Genomic DNA, 18,436 nt, shown 5'->3' on the forward strand with positions numbered 1-18,436 from the left:
TTCCTAAGAAATACTGCAATGTTATTCGAATTTTTTAAGAATTGGAATGAAAACCGGGCAAATATTAGCTAAGTTTTGTTTTTTTGTTTTTTGGGGGGTGGAGGGGCTTTTCTTACACATAATCTGACAAAGCTTGCCTCTTTTTCTACCCTGTCGCTCCGACAGTTCCATTATTTTGTCCCCAACCGCTACCTCTGTTGGCTTAAAGTTAGCTTGAACTATTAACTTTAACTGGTGTTAAAATACTGTTATCTTCCTTTCAAATACAACCTTTCCCAGCCTGTCATTTTCAAGAACTAAGCACTGCTAAAAATGTCACGTCCCATTTTTTCCCCACCCCTGCACCTCAGGAAGAAGCCCATCACATGGAAGCTGGCTGCAGACTGAACCGAACAACTATTAGCCTGGTAAGCCCAGCATGTATGTTTCCTCTCCTCCAGTTCATACCAATATATTGCTGACACCTTTCCTATTTTTCCTTCCCTAAAACAGGCCAGCTTCTTGGTCTCCAACAGGCAACCTTCGTCATCTCACAGCAGAGAGCAAAATGCAAAGGCTGCTGGCCAGGGAGAAAGGAAATCAAAGGACAGGTTCTGAAGCAATCTTCCCTTAAATTGATGCTCCTTTGCCCTGGGCACCTGAAGCACCAATCTTCCCAAGGACAGAAGGAAAACAACATGGAGAAGACAAATGATTCAAAACTATGAGAATTAGGGGCAGGAGAGCAAGGAGAACAGATGCTTGCCTTTTTTCACCTACAGTACCCCTTCTAAGTGAGAATAGCTACTGATTCCCCTTCCATTTAATGTCCCCTGAGAACGTCTGTATTAATGTCCAAAAGGCACCTGGCAATCCCTAACTAGATCAAGTTTGGGGATGGGCAAAGACAAGCCCTAGTTATTTTGCCCTCTCGTTGTGCATCATATGAGATGGACCCAAGAGGACTTCTCCCATGGCTCAGAAGATGCCCCTTGCCAGGAGCATCTTTTGCTCCCGTACAGCATGACTAAAGGCCATCCCAAGGCCCTTGCTTGAAAGGGTGAATTCTCACCTCTGATGTCTCACTTAGCTGCATCGCATCTTTGGCTGTTTTCCCCAGCAGTGATCTAAAGGGTCTTCTAGAGTTATCCAACCACTGCTATGCTAACGTCACATCACTTCAACAATGGCAGGGTGGTGCTATGAAAATGTTATATGCCACTACCTGGGGGAAAAAAAACCCAATTATTTTTGAGCCAAGATGTGGCTTCTTCCATTTGGCAACCCAAAAGCGCAGCCTAGTGATCCAAGAAGGCTTTAGGGGAGGGGCCATGCATAAAAGCTAAAGGAGCCGTTTTGCCCACAGAAGACATGTATCTTTAGCTAAGGCAGAAGCCCCAGAACCATTCAGCATACGGCAGTCCTCCTGTGCCCAATTCAGCACAGTTTTATTACAGAAAAGTTGCCATTTCCCCCCCCATTTCACTTGTATTTACATTGTTTTACCAGCCTGAGTTCTTTTAGCTTATATTTCACAACAAGCCCTGTCAGGCAGATCTGTATTACTGAAGCTGAGGTTAAAAAGTCTTTTCCCCAGCAGCCTCTCAATGGCATCACACCCTAGATCAGGGCATTTCCAACTTTCAAAATTTCCCAGAACCCCTGACCTAGAGGCAAAGCACCAGAAAGTACCTCGGGGATCACCTGCTGCCGGCGTCAACTTCCCTCCGCCCTGTGCGTTCCCACAGAGAGGGCCTCCTCAGGGTGCCTCCAGTCAGAGAATGTCGGCTGGTGGCCCCCAGGGGGAGGGCCTTCTCTGTGGGCGCCCCGGCTTTATGGAATCAGTTGCCGCTCGAGCTCCGGATGGCACCTGACCTTCGCTCCTTCCGACGCGGTCTGAAGACCCATCTATTTGAACAAGCCGGCCTGGTCTGATGGGGGATGTGTTGGGGTTTTAATGGGGATTTTTATATTATTATTGATTGTTTTAGCTGGGCTACTATTTAATTCTTTTTAATTTTTGTATTCTGTATTTTTATATATGCCCTGTTCACCGCCCTGAGTCCTTTGGGAGAAGGGCGGTATACAAATATAATGAAATGAAATGAAATGAAATGAAAGTAGAAAATGAGCTATGTTCCAGTCAGTTTCCCCCTCTTAGTCTTTCATGCACAGAGATTAGGGTGGTGGTGGTCTTAGTTTAAGGCGACATTCAGCATGGCTTTGTGAAACAAGGTTTTCTGAGAGCCCACTTCAGCTCCCAGAATTCCTGAGCCAGCCATGCTGAGAGGAAAGGGAGAGGTTTCCAAGCTGAGCCATGCTGGCTCAGGAATTCTGGGAGTTGAAGTCCACAAGTCATAAAAGAGCCAAGGTTGCCTACTCCTGTCTCAGGCTAACCTACATCTCAGGATTTTGTAAAAAGAACGAAATAAGAAAGGAGAACAGTGCAATTTTGAAGTCCTGTAGAAATAGTTGAATATAAAGATACGTATGTAAATATTTGTCTAAATAACTGCTTCTTTTTATTATAACAAACCTACAAGCGTCCACGTTAGCAGATTTGGTTTAAAAAATAACATCACCATTAGGTAACACCTTTCCATCAATGAGGAAAAATTTCAAAGATTTTTCTCATCATTTAGTAACACTCATAGCTACTCTTAAACAAGGCCTGGCCATATGGTCGTGGCATTCAGATTTTGACCCATCGCTCTTTTCCTAGGCTGACTCCAATGCATACAATTCTCACCTATATGTGAATCCATATTCTAAACATGTTACTCTCTCCACAACATGAAGTACACTCCACAACATGAAGAAGTACAGTTGTACACCTTCAAGCGTCTTACTTCTAAGTTTCCAAGTATTGCAAAGCATACAGAGAGGAGAGAATGTGGTGATGTGTATTTGGACCCTTTCCCCATGGGTGTGTTGCATTGGTTTACACCCTTCTTTGACCCAGCAGAAAACGATCAACATGATATTTGCTGACCTATTTCCCATCTTTCCTGCCTCTCTTGTCTCCATCCCTAATCCTAACCGTGACCTGACATCCCTCCAAGGTAAAGGGAGACAAAAGTTAATTGGCTTTGCACACCTTGAGTGCCCATCGGACAAGAGAAAATAACTTTTAACGCCAATACAGCTAAGGGTAACTGAAGGTTGTCTCATTCATAGCCTGTGTTTGCAATGAATGAAGGAATCATCATGGAGGCAGGACAGAAAAAGAAAAAAGATGCCACCGGGAAGTGTTCGTTAAGTGCAAGTATGGAAAGAGCTCAAAGGAGACTTCTCAAGAGGCTAGCAGCCAGGCCATCTCATTACAGATAAAAGCCCAGGAAGCACATACTATGGATCGCTTCAAGAAGCTGTCTTGAATCTAAACTTTTGCATAACTGGAATTGACAGCATAGCAGTCAAACTTGCAAATGCCCAAATCACCCAGATTAGTGTAGTGAACCCGGCTTAACAATTAGTAAGGAATGCATGGCAAAGTACTGCACGAGGGTTTTTTCAGATTGGAGACTAAACAATAAGGGTAAAGCCTTATTGCTACCAAGAGCCTTGGTGGAGCAGTGGGCTAATGCCTCCTTAAGTAACGTCAGCTGCCTGCAATTAGTGCAGTTTCGCATCCCACCAGACTCAAGGTTGACTCAGCCTTCCATCCTTCCGAGGTAGGTAAAATGAGGACCCAGATTGTTGGGGGCAATTAAGCTGACTTTGTAATAATGCCGCTTGGGGTGTGTGTGAAAGCCCTAATAAGCAGGCATATACATAGAATGAAGGCTACTGCTAAGCTTGTAAGCCGCCCTGAGTCTTCGGACAAGGGCGGGATATAAATGGAATTAAAATAAAAAATAAAATAAAAATAAAGCAGGCCTGTTGGAGAGAACAAAACAACCACAACCATCTCACTTTACAGGTGCACAGTTGGTGTCAGAGTGACGTCCCTCCAGGAGAGAATGAGAGAAAGATGGAAGAGCTCAGGAGCAGGTTAACTATGTCATGATCCAGCACACTTAAAAAGTGTGCTCTCTTAAAGTGTGCTCTCCTGGGGGTGCCCCATGGTTCTCTCAAAGGTCCACAAAACCAACGTTATTTGGCATGTATTGAAGAGTCACCGTGTGAGAGCTGGGTGGCTATATAATAATAAACCTTTATTGTCAAAGTACAACATGTGTACATTGAGATTAGATGAGCCTCCCCCCCCTGTGCTCTCTCCCCCCAACACACAGTGACAACAAACCCTCCATCCTACCACACCATGTGAACCAACTACACCACACACCGGCCTCCCAAGTCAATTCTGCATAAGTTCACAGAGATTATGTCCCATTTAAATTACTTCAGGGAACTCTTCAAACTTGGCCCTTTTAGGACTTGCGGACTTCAACTCCCAGAATTCCTCAGACAGACATTCACTGTAGAATTTCACTAAAGAATCAGCTCAGGATCACCCCATCCTCAATCTGCTGGAACCTGTTACAAAAACTGGCTTTGTGTATAGTTTGTGATCAGATCTTCATAAAGGACTCAGAACTCTTCCTCAGAGCTGGGGAAAGCAGCAGTCCGCAGGCGGTTGGAATTCTTCAGGAAGGAAAAGTTACAGCCTTTGACTCATTTAAAGTTGGAGGAGGAGGTGAGTAAGAGGAGACTGGCGGTAACAGCTAAAATTATGCCCGATGTGACAATTGTGGGGAAATTGGCACGGTTAAAGAAGACACTTCTATCTAGTTAAAATGAGGGCTCCTGAAAACTGCATCCTTGCACAGCTCTGAAGGTATATTAAGCAAAGGGCTAAATGGTAAGATGACCAACAACTATAGTCATAAGAGCTGTGAGCTATCTCTGATCCCCAAAATCAGGTGTTTCCATAATACACTGGCGAACTGGAAAGAACTTGTACTTATCCTTGACTTCTCCAGTCAGCAGGGGAGGGTGGAGAATAAAGCACCTGTTTGGGGAAAGAGGGACAAAGGCTTAACTTGACTTCAGAATAACATCCTAGGAACCACTCTTCAACACCAGTGGAGCAGAATAAAGAAGTGGGCAGGCCCAGGACAAAAATCAAAAAAGGGCTGGATGTAATCAGCATAGAATGAAACTATTCAGTGCAATTCCCATCCTTGTGTTTCACACATTGGATGGGACAATTGGTGGCAATATTTAGAAGTGCTCTAGGAGCTCCCCACAAAGCTTTTTTTTGTGTGTGGGGGCACTTCTGGGGCTTGGGCTCTGTGTCCCTGCACAGACCGGCAGTCAATACGAAAGATGGCTTGGCTTGTTGCCCACAGTGAACCTCCCAACGACCTGCTGCAAAGATTTCCATGGGATCTCTTGAAGGCTGCATCATTTTGAGGAGGGGGAGGGAGGTTAGAGACAGCAGAAATAAGTGCTGCCGAATTGTTGCACCTCCCCCATGAGCTGTTAACAACCTTTTAGCAAAAGGCGACTTGGAGAGTGATGGACTACCCGGGTCCTGCAGGATGGAGAGTTATAGTTTCAAACATCTGGGTTGCTTGGCGAAAATCCGGGCAAATCCCAGGGGTCTCGGAGAAGGTGCATTCGAGCGGGGGGGGGGGGCTGTGTATGAGTGCAGGCGCGCGTTTGTGTGGACGTGCATACACCTTTTTTTTTTCCAATCAGAGAATCTTTGGGGCGACCAAAGGGAGTAAAAGTGGGGAGAGAGGACGCAGAGAAAGCGAGGCAGGGATTAGGGAGAGAGGAGACGGGCGAGGGAGAGGTGGGAACTGGAAATGGCCAAAGGGAAAGAAAAAGAGCAGCATTCCTCTCCTCTCCCTCCCTCCTCCCTCTCTCGTCCTTAATGCATAGCGGGGGGGGGGAGGGTCTCTATCCTCCCTCCCGCCTCCCATTTGCACGGCAATCCTCTCCAAAGCCGGGTGCATTAAAGCGCGAGGATTTTCCGAGCGGATTTCCTTGCCCGTCGCTTCGCTGCCATCTCTTAATTCCCTCGGGGGCCCGCCGAACCGTCCTCCCCGGAGCGGGCGGAGATGCCGGGCGGAGAGACCCCCGTGTCCCAGGGGTGCCCAGGGGAGCCTTCGGCAGCAGCAGGCGTCTCCGGCACCAGGTAAGAGAGGAAAGAAGAGGGATGGGGTGGGGTGGGGTGGGGTGGGGTGGGGTGGGGGTGGGCGTTATTCCTGTCAAGGAGAGGAGAGTTGCCCCGAGCATCTGCAGAGGGCTTTCCCCGCGGACTTATTAAAGGGAAAGCCAAGGGAGACGGCGAGCTGAAGCTGAGCTCGCGGGAGGAAGAGAGGCTTGCAACCGGCTTGCAACTCGGCTTCGCACCGGATCGGAAGGGCCCCCGTCCCGACGCGCCTGGAAGAGAAAGCAGCGTTTTTCTACTTGCAAGCTCAGGGGGCATCCTCGGTTATTTTGCCTGCCGGGCTAAATCCGAGGGGCGAAAGCAAAGCCCGCCAAAGCGGACGCGCCTGACTCTCCGCCCCCAGCCCTGCCTCGTCCTACCTAGAGTAAGGGTCAACCCTAAGGAGCGCCTAAGGCGGGCGAGCGGGTTTGTGGGGCGATGTTGGGGGACCCTGAAGAGGCACCCATGGGATAGGAGGAAGGGAAGCAGCCAGGTTTGCCCCACGAGGACTAGCCTCACTCTGCCGATGCCCCTGGCCTGCTCTTTGCACACCCCGAGACGTTACTGGGAGAAGAGATGCCGTTGTCTGGCTTTCCCCGAGATTGGATCCACCCGTTTGGAGCGAACGCCGGCTCTCCACGGGGACGGCCAGATGCGGCTCTCCTTCCCAATTGGGCTTCGTCTGCTGAGCTAGTTGTATGGCCAAAGGGGATGTGAAGCAGAGCTATTGCGGGTTCCGGATGAACAAGTTGGTGCCAGGGAAGGAATATTAGCTTTCCCAAACATCTGGACCAAGCTGGAGAAGCAGAGCCGAGCCCGTCAGCTAGAAAAGGGCTATCTGTTAAAAAGAAAAAAAGAAAAATATATATCAAGAGGTGAGCTCCCTCTTCATAGAAAGATGGTTATCTCCGTGTCGCTCAGCCAGGAATGTTTGCGTGAACAAAGTCTGAGGCGGTTTTGACCTAGGTTAAGTAATTAAATAGGTTAACAAGACCTCAGCCTGCGCTGTTTGATTTGCATAGTACAGCGTTAGGTTAACAGAGTTTGCAAATGTTCCTTGAAATCTAACAGTGAAAGTGACCTTTCATAGGGATCCAAGCAGTTTTCAAAGTTTGACCTGTCTTTCAACCTCCTCCTGAGATCCTTCTCTAGGTAACATCTCAAGGCTGAGGAATCTTAACAGGGATAGCGACTGATGGATGCTGGCGGGCACATCAGGATTTATTTATTTATTTATTTATTTATTTATTTATTTATTTATTTTATTTTATTTTATTTTAATTCCATTTATATCTCCCCTTTTTATTTATTTATTTATTTTTATTTTAATTCCATTTATATCCCGCCCTTCTCCGAAGACTCAGGGCGGCTTACAAGCTTAGCAGTAGCCTTCATTCTATGTATATGCCTGCTTATTAGGGCTTTCACACACACCCCAAGCGGCATTATTACAAAGTCAGCTTAATTGCCCCCAACAATCTGGGTCCTCATTATTATCAGAAAAGAGTTCCATGGGGCAATCCTAAAACACCTACATGCCAGAAAGGAAGTTAATATGCTTGCCCCTGCACCCCCAATCTCCTCTAGCACCAAAGGATGCCCTGTTCTACCCTGGTTTTTATTCTTGGGGGAGCAAATAAGGGGACACTTGTCTAAACAAGCCATTTATTATTTGGATTTGATTACAGTAACTTATTAGTTTTATTTTCTAGCAAAAGTTATATGAAGTCCAGTGGTATTCTGATGGGGGGAGGAGGAGGAGGAGGAGGAGGAGGAGGAGGAGGATACCAAGAGCCAAGAAACAGGATACCTTGGACATATTGATGCCCACAGGCATTATGTTGCTCAAACTTGAGAAAACAGGTGATATATTTTCTGTGTAGTTTTGATATTTTTTTACTTTCACTGCATCCACTGTCATCTGGATTCTACCAGCCAGACTTTTTACAACTTCAATCACTTTCTAGTCTTCAGCTCAAGATTTTTCTTTTGTTCAACAATTATAAAGACTCAGGAATCCAAAGAGATTCTGCAAAGGAATCAACATTCAACATGACAGGGGGAAAAAACATATTGCCATTTCAACTTTGAATCAACAGACAAAATTCCAAGCCAGCAGAGAGTCAAAATAGGAAGCACTAAGGGAGGAAGCATCCTAGGTGGTTCAGTAGCCTGTCCCAGTTCAGTTTCTGGCTTCCCCTGCTAATGTCCTTCCTCTTAAAAAAAAACCAACCTAGACTAGCCCTCCTGACTTGGTTCCATTCATATATGTTAGGACTATAACTCCCAGACCACGCAGGCTTCAGATTGTGTTGCAAAGCATTAGGGATGTGCAAATCAATTGTTAGAACATTCCAGAAAAGTCTACATCATTCTTTATCTGTCAACCATGCCTGGTAAACCAGACAGGAAACGTGGCAAGATGAACTAAATCTATTTTGTTGTATCTGGTCAGAAAACCGGGTGCCATCCCACCCCCACCCCCCAGTCTCAACTGTCAGTACCTATCCTCCATCCTTCTCCCCCCCCCCCCCACCATCACAACTGATGAAATTTCTTGGATGAGAAATGAAACCTTTTGTTCTTCTTCCTCAAGGAAAAAACAGTCCACTTGCCTCTTGAAAAGCACGTTTGAGACTACTTTATTATAAGGTTACATTAACAAAATCTTGCAAGCCTGGGGGTGCAAACTTCCCACTACCGCTTTTAACCATCTGATTAATTAGGGCGGGTCCTTCTTAAGTTTCTTTCTCTGACTGTTAAGCCACCGACCGAGGGCTCCTCCGTCGCTTGTTTGATCAGGCAGCATCTCTTTCCTTTGTCCCTCAAAGTCATCCATACATTTCATTACAGCATCCCTCTGGAATATGCCATTCTGGGGGAGTCGTTTCCAGAAGTAAATCCTCCTAATTAGAAGCAGGTTGAGGTGTTCCTCACACAAAGCTCTACAGGAAACAAATTATTTCAGAAACTGACACACCCAGAAAGTTGTGAACCACTTCCAGTTTGAAGGATTTACCTTTGCAAACAGCTGGATCTCCCTAACAGCAAAATGTGGGAGGAAACTCAGCACGGTGCAGAGGGAAATGGAATTCTGGAACTTTTCCAGAATGTTCCTTTCCCAGGTCAATGAGCTAAGTTAACTATAAGTAATCATCTGTAACTTAACACAGCACCGTACTTGAGCAAAATGGTTCAGATAAGATCGGCATACTGTATGTGGGACTGATTGGGGTAGGTTGTAGGGGTGAATACCGAAATATGATTTTACCTTATTTTACTTGTCTATATATTAAATTATTGTATTTTACCCCTATTTCATTTTAAATTGTTTTTATAGGATCCTATTAATATTATACATTTGGAACTCTGTATTTTGATATGGCCTATGGGCTAATCAATAAACTAAACTAACTAATCATTCTGTATAGCACTACTATTACAGTATCTCAACAAATCTGGTGGATGCTAGATTGGGAAAGGCTGGGGAAGACAGTTAGGACCATGGTCTGACTCTGTACAAAGCAGTTTGTTATTAGCCAAAACAGAGCCAATAGGTGAAAAATCAGTGTCCCTCTATATCTACCCTGCTTGCATAACCAGCTGTTTCTCCTCTTAATCCTCCTTGGAAGGGAAGGGATCCTCTCCTTGACATTTACCCTGCCCTCCAGCCTGCTTTCATCTGATGTACTCCCTTCTGAACTGCCCAGTGCACACAGCGGCCTTGACTTTAGCATCTTCACCAGCTATATTCCATCTGCAAGGCCAGGGTCTGCAGAAGAAAATAAAATTACTTCCACTGCAACGAACTCCACAGGATTGTATTCTTGACCCTTGTTCCTCTTTCTCCAATTCTTCTCCCCCTCCTTCTCTCTTTTTCACTCCTGCTCTTCATTTCCAACCATTTGAAGCCCTTCCTTCTGACCCAACCTCTTCTACTTTGACCAGTGCCTTCCATCTGCTCTATAACCCAGGATTTATGTGTTTTTCACTGAGGTGCCCCATGAAGAGTCTTTTTAACTGAGAACTTCTTGGGTAACAATATTGACGCAATCTGCCATTCCCATCTTCCAAAAGATCCTTCCAACTTCCCAAGCTAACCTACAACCTTGTGGTCTCCTGGTGGTCTCCAATCCATGGAACGATCTTGGTTTCCGATCCATAGAATGACCTTGTTTAGCTTTTGGGGATCAGTCAAAGTCAGTTGCTGCTACTCCCAGAATTGCTACGCATCTTCTGTAGGCACTTCCAATCACGAGAGCCCTCTTAAGATAAAAATATCCAGGCATTCTGGATAATTTGTATGTAAGCGATTGATTTGCCAACCAAATCACACAAGTAGCAAAATTCTGTCTGGCAGTCTGACAGATACAGCCCTGTTGCATGGAGAAGCAGGAAGCGAAGAAAGGGAGAAACTGAGATTGTATATTAATGTACTCTACTTTGATTTTTTTGTGATTTCACGGAACTTGTATATCTTTTGTCTTATTTATCATTTGAAGCAAGGTAATTACTCTTTGATCCTGATCTGAGGTTGTAATCAAGTTGATTGACAGGAGAGAGATAGCAACAGAGAAGCCCACGCTTGATGCCAGCTTCAAACCTCATGTATCTTTTTTGTACATAAAATCCAATCTTCCTTTAAAAAAAAAGAAGAAGCAAAATTAAACGTCTAATTCTTAGCTAGCCTTAGAGATAAGATGTAGGCAGTTCCTGAGAATACGAGCCAGCACAAGACATCTTGTTGTCTGAGGCAAAAACCCTCATAATCCCACCATCCTCACATTGGATGCTAAGAACTTACGTAGCTGTCTGGACCTTGGTCCCATTTCCATTGCCTCCTTCCTAAAGTGTTGCAAAAAAAGCTATGGAAGGAAGGGGGGAAAAATATCTTCTCCTTTAGCTTTGGATTCCCCTGATATCTCTGCAACATTCCTCCTTGGAGGGTACTTGAATCCCTTTCTTTTTATTTTGCTATCCCTTTGCCTTCTGAAAAAAATCGGGCAGGAGGGCAATTACAGCAAACGTCAGCAAGGGAAGCTCCAGACAGGCACTTAAGAGGAGAGCCAGATGGAGTCCCAGCATGTCCAGGATAAGCTCCAGACTTGTCCAGCTGGATCACTGGAGAATGGTAGGGAGGGATAGTTGCCAGAAAGGAGACTGAACCGTCAGAGAAACAGCCATAGAATGCATGACAACACAGAAGGGAAAAGTCAGCTGTTGTGTGTACCCAAGTAGATAACCTAAAGACCAGGAACATTTTTAAACCACAGGCTTCCTCTAGCACAATCTTCCTCAATCTAATATTTTGCAAAGGTAGCAGAGCCCCCTTCCTTTACTTCCAGCCAGAGGACCCATTGGTTGGACTGATCAGAAGTGATGGGAGGTCTAGGACAACTCGTCGGATGTCCAAGGACTGGGGAAGTTTGCTTGGGTAGAACTGCCTTCCTGGCAAATCATTCCTCATCAGAAGTAACAATAACGATAATGGCAATAATGGATCTCCTGACTGGAAGCAGAAGCTGGCAGTTGACAGGCACAAGTTCAAAGGTGGTTTTGCAGCAGATGTTGTATTCAGTATGTATGTGTATGAAAATGACAACACATTTGCACCAACTTTAACTTGGCAGTAGTTTAGCTTGTTCAATATTTGTGCTTACATGTGAAGAAGGGACGACATAACTGAAGCAGAGGTGGGAAAGCTTATTTGCTAAAGAAAGCTATATAGAAGGTGGAATTATCACACACACACCCCACATATGTAGAGAGAGGGAGATGCAGATATTTAGCAGTATTTTTCCTACCTTATAATGTCTGACTTTTCATTATGCCCCCAAAGAAAGATTTCTGTAAAAGACAAATATTACAACTTGGGAAGGCCAAAGCTGAATGTAGTCATCCTAGAACAATTTGGCTGGCTGCAATTAAAATCCAAGTTGGTTATTGTTAAAATCAAAGAGGATTATGAATTACTAATAAAAACTTTAATAATAAGAGTATAATCAGGTATGTATATGTATGTATGTATGTGTGTGTATATATATACATACACACACACACACACACACACACACTGTATATATACACACACACAATAAAACCTTATAGAGAGAATTAATAATATATATGTGATCCAGATCAAAATAGCTAGCAAAAACTGCACTACTCTGTTGTTTAAGAGAAATGTCTCTAGTTATAAAATGTAAATGTGTAGTGCAATGGCCATCTTTAACTGATTGTCAATAAAGGACTGGATCCAGGGAAGGAAGGAAGGAAGGAAGGAAGGAAGGAAGGAAGGAAGGAAGGAAGGAAGGAAGGAAGGAAAGGGAGGGAGGGGAGAGGGAGGGAGGGAGGGAGGGAGGGAGGAAGGAAGGAAGGAAGGAAGGAAGGAAGGAAGGAAGGAAGGAAGGAAGGAAAGAAGGGAGGGAGGGAGGGAGGGAGGGAGGGAGGGAGGGAGGGAGGGAGGGAGGAAGGAAGCTTTTGCCATAGTAGAAAAGCAGAATAGAAAATCTGAGTGTCTTCACTATGAAAACTATTTCTGTGCTCCTGAAGAAAGTGTTATGGAATGGAATAAGAGAACAGAACAGAACAAAATAGAATAGGCCAAGTGTGATTAGACACACAAGGAATTTGTCTCCGGTGCAGAAGTATAATAATATTGTAATATAATAACTGTAGTATAATAATACTACAACCATATGGCATGGGGGAATATACTTAGACAGAAGACAGTACTGTGAAGATTAGGTGTTCAGCAGAGTGATGGCCTGAGGGGGAAAAAAAAGCTGTGTTTGTGTCTAGTTGTTATGGCATGCAGTGCCCTATAACAACATCCTGAGGATAGGAGTTGAAACAGATTGTGTCCAGGATGTGAGGGATCTGTAGTTATTTTCTCAGCTCTTCTTCTGACCCGCACGATGTACAGGTCTTCTATGGAAAGCAGATTGGTAGCAATTGTTTTTCCTGCAGTCCTAACTATCCATTGGAGTCTGTACCTGTACTGTTTAGTTGCTGTACCAAACCAGACAGTTATAGAAATACAAATGACAGATTCATAATTCCTCTGTAGAACTGTATCAACAGCTCCTGGGCCAGTCTGAACCTCTTAAGCTGACGCAGGAAGAACATTCTTTGCTGTGGCTTTTTAAAGATGGTTCTAATGTTAGGTATCCATTTCAAATCCTGGAAGATTATAGAACCCCAAAACTTGAAGCATTCTACTACTGATACTGTGCTGTCAAATATAGTAAGAGGTGGTAGATTAGAAGGGGTCCTCCTAAAATCTACTCTCATCTCTACAGTTTTAATCATGTTCAGCTCCAAAGAGTTCTGGCTACACCACAGGACCAGTAGTTCAACCTCCTGTCTATATGTGTCTTGGAACATATGTTTATAAGAACATACTGCAAGCGCATAAGCAGTGCCTTGCTGGACTGAACCTTTGGCCCATCTAGTTCAGCAATCTGTCCTCAGAGTAGCAACCAATGGAACCACGAAGCCCATTCACCTCCCAGCAGATGACCGTCTCATGTCATAAAACTTAACCGCTGTTGGGTGGAACAGTGGTTAAAATGCAGTATTGCAGGTTATTTCTGTCGACTGCCAGCAGTTCAATTCTGACCGGCTCAAGGTTGGCTCAGCCTTCCATCCTTCTGAGTTTGATAAACTGAGGAGCTAGATTGTTTGGGGCAATACGTTAACTCTGTAAAATGCTTAGACAGGGCTGTAAAGCACTGTGAAGTGGTATATGAATGAACCTTTATTGTCAAAGTACAACCATGTATACATTGAGATTGGCTGAGCCTCCCTTCGTGCCCCCACCCCCAACTTACAGTGACACAAACCCTCCATCTTATTACACCACGTGAGCTAATTGCACAACACACCGGCCTCGCAAGTTAATCATGCATAAAGTTTATAAAGTCATTTTCCGTTCAAAAGCCTGACAGCCCATGGACCCAGATTGTTGGGGGCAATAAGCTGACTTTGTAATAATGCCACTGGGGGGGGGGCGAAAGCCCTAATAAGCAGGCATATACATAGAATGAAGGCTATTGCTAAGCACATTGGTTTGTGCTTAAATTGTAAGCCGCCCTGAGTCTTCGGAGAAGGGCGGGATATAAATGGGATTAAAAAAAAAAAAGCTGCTCTTCAGCCTGTTGGTATGGCTGGCTATGCTCCTATATCTCCTACCCGATGGTAGGAGTGTAAAGAGATACTCTTTATATAAGTCTAAGTGCTATTGCTATTGCTGTCCCCATGACTTCCATTATTTATTTATTATTTATTTATTAATGGGATTTATATCCCGCCCTATCTCCCGAGGGACTCAGGGCGGCTAACAACAACAAAAATTAAAGGTCTCTGTACAGTAAATTAAAATTAAAAATTGAAATAAATTAAAGATTAGTGTTAAAATTGTAAACATAATTAAAATGCCTGTCAGTCCAGGTCAGCCAGGTGGAATAGGAGTGTTTTGAGGCCGCGGCGAAAGGACCGGAGATCTTGGGCCATCCGAAGCTCAGGGGGGAGCTGGTTCCACAGGGCTGGCGCTCCCACAGAGAAGGCTCTTCCCCTGGGGGTCGCAAGCCGACATTGATTAACTGGCCCAACTTTTTTTTTAAAGTCAGTCAAACTGATAACTAGCACCACACTTTGTGGTTATGTTTTACTATTTTATAAGATGTAGTGTTTCAATACTGTTTTGAGGAGTTGCAGGATGTATAACTGGGTGCACAGCGTATGTATATAGATAGCCCCCAATTTACTACCATAACCTATGAATATTTTTGAGATTACAGATCAACATTAATAATAATAATAAAGATTGATATAATTAATGTGCCCCAGTTTTTACCTGAGGAAAAGTGATCATTCCAGCCCATTCTTATTTTTCAGAGGTTGGTGGCAGCAAAAATGATGGCAGCCTTTTTCAAATTACTTTTGAAGGATTTGGGAGTCAAAACGCCAATATCAAAATCCCCCCCCCAATGTTTTGCATCCCAACTCTTTGCACAATGTCCTTAAATAACTTTGCAATATCAAAAGAGTAAAGTTATTCCATCTGCAGCAGCAGATGGACGAATGGACTTGCAATAAAGACCAAGAGGCGTTTTTCTTTTGAGAGAGAGATGTACTATAGGAAATTATTTTGTACTTCATCATTAAAACCATGCACGCATACCATCGCTCTCTCTCTCTCACACACACAGAACGCAGTTAATTCTCCCAATGCAGACTCCATAGAAATAAAATAAAAATAATTACGCAGTAATAGGTGGAAGGAGTTTCATGAGACATATGTGCAATATGCGCAGTTGTAAAATATTCGTTGGACAGGGAATACGCTGCAACTGAGAGAAACACTGCATTTTCCAAAATCATGTCTTTTGAATGCTGCAGAAATAAAGAGTGTCTGTGGAAGAATAACACTTTCCCAGAGAAATCTTGTGAACCTGGTGCCATGAACGGAATGTGATTTTATAGCACAGAAGCCCTGATGAGGCAAGACATTTTCTCCCCTCCTTGCACCTCTACACTTCAGGCTTCTTTTGTTTCACTATTTAGCTCTGCTCCAAAAGAGCCTGGCTTTGTTCAGAGGGACTTCACACAGAGAAAGATGCATCCATTAGTTTTGTTTTTTCCAGAAATTGTCTTTCAAGTTTGCACTGAGCTGTGCTCGCCTGTTTCTTCTTAAAAGGTAAAGGTTCCCCCGCACATGCGTGCTAGTGTTTCCAACTCTAGGGGCCGGTGCTCATCTCCATTTCGAAGCTGAAGAGCCAGCGCTTGTCCGAGGATGTCTCCGTGGTCATGTGGCCGGCATGACTAGACGCCAAAGGCGCACGGAATGCTGTTACCTTCCCTTCCCACCGTAGTGGTCCCTATTTTTCTACTTGCATTTTTACGTGCTTTCGAACTTCTAGGTTGCCAGAAGCTGGGATGAGTAACAGGTGCTCACTCTGCTACGCAGCACTCGGGATTTGACCCGTCAAACTGCCGACCTTCTGATCGACAAGCTCAGTGTCCTAACCCACTGAGCCACCACGTCCCTCTCCTGTTTCTTCTTATCTGCAATCTAAAACAATTCGAATAGTTTTGCTAGCAATTTTCCTTAGTTTGAATATTTTCATTACAAGGTGTATTTTGTGTAGAACATCCATCCATCCATCTATCCATTCATTCATTTATCCTCTGAAATTCATGCCTTTCCAAATGTTGAGCTATATTGGTGTATTATTTTAAGAATATGTTTTTAAACCAAACCACATTATTTTCTCCCATCCCTGCCTTGTCATATAAGGAATGCTCTCTTGAAAGCTGATATCCTGTTGCTCCCTAAAAGTGGCTTAGTAAAAAATATTTATTTCTATTTCATGTTTCTAAATCACCCATCTCCCTCATGGGATCTGTACCACCGTAAAGTTACACAATCAGAAAGGGGGTGGGGAGCTTCATTTTCTTTGCTTGTTATTCACTCACACATATTCCTGCATGATCAGCCTAAGTATCTCCTCCCCATTCTCCACTACTTCAATGTCCTCACTTCCAGAAAATGAGTCACCATTCAGATATCACAGCCTTCCCCGACTCAAAGTCCCCCACCTATCTGGAAGGTACTAGACCAGGGGTAGGCAACCTTGGCTCTTTTATGACTCGTGGACTTCAACTCCCAGAATTCCTGAGCCAGCCATGCTGAGGAGAAAGGGAGAGGTTTCCATGCTGAGCCATGCTGGCTCAGGAATTCTGGGAGTTGAAGTCCATGAGTCATAAAAGAGCCAAGGTTGCCTACCCTTGTACTAGACCACAACTCCCCCCCCCCTCTCTCTCCTAAAATCCCCAATTTGACACATGCCTGACATAGGCAAGCAACCATTCTTATTCCCTGGTGTCCATGTGGCTGCTTAGAAGAATGCAAAAGGAGAAGGCAAAAATCCATAGCTCATTTGACAGGTTGCTTTTCAACACAGTTTCTTTCATGATGGTTGATATATTAACCCAACATTATACATATCATAAGATGGTAGAGATTTTAGACAAAGAAAAGGAACCTGACCTGGTTGTGACATGGAAACCGGTCTTGTGCAACAGTGGCTTATTAGTCCCCAAAACATGGTCATCCCTCCTAAGGTTAAAAAAACCCCTATCCCTAACAAACCAAGGTTAGAGGTATTTAAGAGCTGAGGGCAGAAGCTGCAGAAGGGCTTTTGGGGTCTAGAAGGAAAGCAAGTTTTAGATTTATTGTGGCAGTTTTACTTTTAGGGGAAAATGCTTTGGGATTTTTCACTGCACCCAATGCCAGGAGAACCTGATCAGCAGCTCCATTTTCAGTAGCCAGAAGTCCTGAACCGGATCCTACAACTCCCCTCACAATTCCTGGGGTCCCCTTAGGGAAGCGTATCATACAGTGAGAACTCCAGCCCTAGGGAACGGTTATTTTTTTCCAGCTCAGGAAATTCAATTAAACCTAACGATATTGGCCAACAGCTTTGTTGGAACAAAAGACAGAGAACCAATTTTGGGCCAAGGACATCCAGGGGTTACAGCTGAGCAAGGGAAGGATTCAACCATGATCAGATTACCTTTGAACATCTTGCTTGCAAGATGGCCTAAGACAGGGGTAGGCAACCTCGGCTCTTTTATGACTCATGGACTTCAACTCCCAGAATTCCTGACTCAGGAATTCTGGGAGTTGAAGTCCATGAATCATAAAAGAGCCGAGGTTGCCTACCCCTGGCCTAAGAGATTAGGGGGAAAATGTTCAGAGGAGATAAAGGAAATATTGCTCTGTGCTGTCAGCCATTAAATGATCGCAGTTGTTGCCTCTGGATGTAGCAAGGCAATTATTGTGGGTTGTTTTAAGGAACCTGAGGAGAACAACTCTCATTCTTAGCCCTAAAACTAGGAAAATAACCTCTGTTCACAGGGATAGTATATTTATTACCTTTCTAGGTGCACTGAGACAAACAACAGGTGAATTTGATGCATCTGTGAGTGTTGCTGGATTGTTTGAGTGGCAGTTTTTGAAGAAAGCATTATTCACATGTGGATTTTGATTTATTTATATACTACTTTGGCTTGTATCCAACTACATTTTCAAAAAATAGTGGAATAGAGTATAAGTGCTTCCAAGGAAGAACTTTTGTATATCCTTATTTTAAACAAACAACCTTGCCTGGACATGCATCTGTCAATGATTTTTAAATGAAATATCCTGGGTGGGGTGGGGTGGGAGAGAGTACTATTTAACTTTTAATCTGCTCAGAATGGCAAATCTTAGTGGGTGCTGAAATGAGATTTGAACCCAACTCCATTCTATGTTTGCCTTCTTCTGTTTATAGGTTGTAGCCATCCCAA

Source organism: Vipera ursinii (genome assembly GCF_947247035.1).
Source record: "Vipera ursinii genome assembly, chromosome: 2".
Taxonomy (NCBI): Eukaryota; Metazoa; Chordata; class Lepidosauria; order Squamata; family Viperidae; genus Vipera; species Vipera ursinii.